This window comes from Enoplosus armatus, chromosome 8 (assembly GCF_043641665.1).
Source record: "Enoplosus armatus isolate fEnoArm2 chromosome 8, fEnoArm2.hap1, whole genome shotgun sequence".
Classification (NCBI taxonomy): domain Eukaryota; kingdom Metazoa; phylum Chordata; class Actinopteri; order Centrarchiformes; family Enoplosidae; genus Enoplosus; species Enoplosus armatus.
Genome location: NC_092187.1, coordinates 1,871,490 through 1,874,966, shown reverse-complemented (window position 1 = coordinate 1,874,966; position 3,477 = coordinate 1,871,490). Strand labels below are relative to the sequence as shown.

At 46.7% G+C, this 3,477-nt stretch overlaps 1 non-coding gene across 1 annotated transcript; it reads left to right on the top strand.

Annotated features, from left to right (window-relative positions):
- The first annotated feature begins 420 nt into the window (after nucleotides 1–420).
- trnas-gcu (transfer RNA serine (anticodon GCU)) lies at nucleotides 421–502 on the top strand. Its single transcript has one exon. It is a non-coding gene; the product is annotated as a tRNA-Ser (tRNA).
- Nucleotides 503–3,477: the final 2,975 nt, after the last annotated feature.

The window sequence follows — 3,477 nt, the reverse complement described above, 5'->3', positions numbered from 1 at the left end:
GGGATCAGGGGTCTGGACCCCATCTTGTCCCCTCCTTCCTCCTCCTGCTCCTCCTCCTCCTCCTCCTCCTCCTCCTCTCTGTCCTCCTGCTACTTTCTGTCCTTTCCTGTCTTCTCCTTTTGTTCATTTCACTTTTACTCAGCTTCAGTTCTCTCACATCATCACATCTGTCTTTGTCATTATCTTTGTCAACATAGTATTACCTTAATCCTCACCTTAACCCAAATCGTTTTAGCTGCCGCAATCGCAGCTGTTTCATTATTTCACCCATGCGGAGAGTGTGACTGAAGAGGAATATGAACGTTAAAGACTGCATTGACCGAAGTTATTACCATTAAAGATGATTTGGAAAGTCTTGATCTCGAGGTTTACATAACTGGGCCTCAATGCTCTCTGGGTTTCATTGCAGTGGGTCACAGAGACGAGGTGGCCGAGTGGTTAAGGCGATGGACTGCTAATCCATTGTGCTCTGCACGCGTGGGTTCGAATCCCATCCTCGTCGAAAGTTTATGCAGAGTAAGATGATGATGATGATGACTAGTGACCCCTTTCACATTTTGCTAATCAGCATATCTAACTATTCTCCAACAGTCAAATGTATCTCCAGTCGTAGGGGCGTAATGTCCACTGGAGATGTGAGGACATGTCTCCCTCACTTTTATTGGTGTTTCTTACTCCGCCGACACCCTGGCACCTTATGCCTTCCTTTTCCTTCGACATGATTTAACATGTGTTTTATGTGTGTGTGTGTGTGTGTTTCTTCTCTGCCCCCCCCTGTGCGGGGCCATAAGCTCACTTCATCATCAAGATCATCATGACGTGCGGAGGATTCTGTGATTGACAAGCCAGTCCCTTGTATGTGACTTGGTCCTGAAGGTTCAGGCCTCAGTCTTAGCAGACAAGGCTGGTAACCAAAACAGAGGAGGGGAGGTGGGAACACACAATAAAACAACGCACTCACTCACTAATCACTGTGTACAAGCATCACACCCACATCTGGAGACATCTTTCCGCGGGTGAGAGTGAGTGCGAGACGGCGAGTGTGGACGGGAGTTTAGTCAGAAAAGAAAAGGTGTGTGACGGTGTGTGTGTGTGTGTGTGTGTGTGTGTGGTTAGGACAAAGAGGTCGCGCAAAAGTCAGAGGGGTTGCTGGTTTGATTTCTCATAGGGACATTGCCAAAGGCAGACAAGGACACATAACCTCTTTCAACAAGAGGAACTGGAAAGGAACCTTAGCTAAAAGTGCAAATCTGCATTGTGTGTGTGTGTGTGTGTGTGTGTAAATATGTAGCTACCCACCCCTCCAAAGGGACCTCGCCCTTGTATTCAGCCATTTTAATGATAAACACATTCCCTGCTTTCGGACGCACACACACACACACACACACACACACACACACACTCATATTCACACACATGCACGTGGACACACACACACACACACACTCCCTATGTTTGCCATGCATTTCACGGTGACGCATTGCATTTGTTTTATTCTGGCCAAAATGAGTCTCAGATGTGTTGAAGAGTCTGATAAACAACCTGCAGCGAGCCAGCCGCTTCATCAGGCTGCATTACACAGAATCAGTGGAAAAGCCTGCAGATCTGACCCCTTGCTTCAAATTAAAGCAGGGGGGGGGGGGGGTTTATTCAAATATTTCATCCCCAGGATCCAAATGAGATTGTCTTACCCAGGATCACATATTGCATAGCTTGTGTTCTGGTGGGCTGCGACCCATTTGGAGTCTGTGCCCCCAGATTAAGAAACCTGGGAGGGGAACACATCGGACCGAGAACTGATTCTCAAACTGATGTAGTTCTGCATTCTGCATCTCCACCCTGATTTTAGTGATTCTGACTCTTCATACATCATTTTCTTTTCTGGAGGGCTGTAAGAGAAACCTCCACAGAGAGCCCTCCAAACCTCCAAGGAGAAAAGAAGGCTCAGCTTTAATTAATGTGTGTGTTTAGTTCTTTTACAACTGGACTGTAAAAGCTATAAATTAGGAGTGTTGATGTCATTTAAAAAACTGTCGGATTGTTGGATGGTTTTCGTTCTCAGTGCATGTGGCCACTCAATACTCTGCATGCTTAACTTGCCACTTGAGATCTTGCACGAACGTAACAGTGAAAGCTCATTCAGTTTAACACATCATGCCATAAAACCTACTGTACTGTATTATAGCGCTGTTACAGTAATGTTTATAGACTTTAAACTCTTTCGGCAAACGACAATGGATCTGGTGGATGTGCCGGAACAACTTGAACAACAGTGGACGGCGTTATAACTATAACTACAGTACGTGCATTGATTTTAAACCGCATGTCAAGCATGGACCTGCGGAATCTAAGAAATACATCACAGCTTGTTTTAGGTCGGTCACATCGTCATCGTAGCTTTGATTTGCAGGTTTGTGGCGCTTTAAGCTGCAAACGTCTGCAAGTGCAGCAACGGACGGAAAACCTGCTTTGGTAACGCCGTGTTTACAGCCTTTTGCTGGCGGATTGTTACACTTCTTGGCACGTCACCACCAAATGTCAACAGAGACAGCGTGAAACTGAGGAACGTCAGAGAGCCTGCCCTCTCATTTTACCTCTGTCTCGCGAGACTGTCCTCTCAAGAAGAACCACGGCATCGAAGCAAAGGCAGAAGAGGCGGGGCGTTGCTGTGTTGCACGACCTCATATGGAGGGGGCCAGGGCCGCTGTTCGCGTCCCGTCTCCCACCAACAGTTAACATTCGTGTTATTCAACCGCGGCAGGCAGCGATCTTTCCCGAACCGCAACTAAGTAGCTGCTGGCGTCGCTCGGCCCGCTACTTTGTCAGTGAGCTAACTCGCTGAGCTCGTGGACGTTAGACCTGCTAAATATCAACGTGTTAGCGTCGTCATTGTGCTTATAGTCGTATTTTAACTGACAGCAAAACATAACACACAGTGTGTTTTGTCCTTTAATTAGTGTTGTTGGACCTCTCAAGTAATTAACCACCATGCTGGGGGATTTGCAGGCTTCACCTCCACAAGGTGCTTTTAAGTGGAGTCCCAGTCGAGAGGAAGAAGAGAGAGCTAATTGGATCCAACAGATAGTTAAGAACTGATGTGGAATAATGAGTCTTGAATAACAACATCGCCCATTACAGCTGAAACATGTCGCTATAACAGTTAATTGCTCATGCTGAGCAGCTGTTTTTCTTCTGTGTTTAGGCACTCCAGTAGATGTAGCTTCACTTCTAACACGAAACAGCCAGAAATATCAAGATCTGGACAGAAAACTGTGGTATTGATCAACAACCCGCTCAAACCCCCCCCCCCCCCCCCCCCCCCACACACACACACACACACACAGATTATTAGTGCGTTTTTTTGTGCGAGCAGCTTGTTCCCTTCAACAACTGCTTAATCAGTTCCTCCTAATGCACTCACACACAAACACACACACACACACAAAGGTTGACCCGGGGGAGGAAATTGAATTAGCA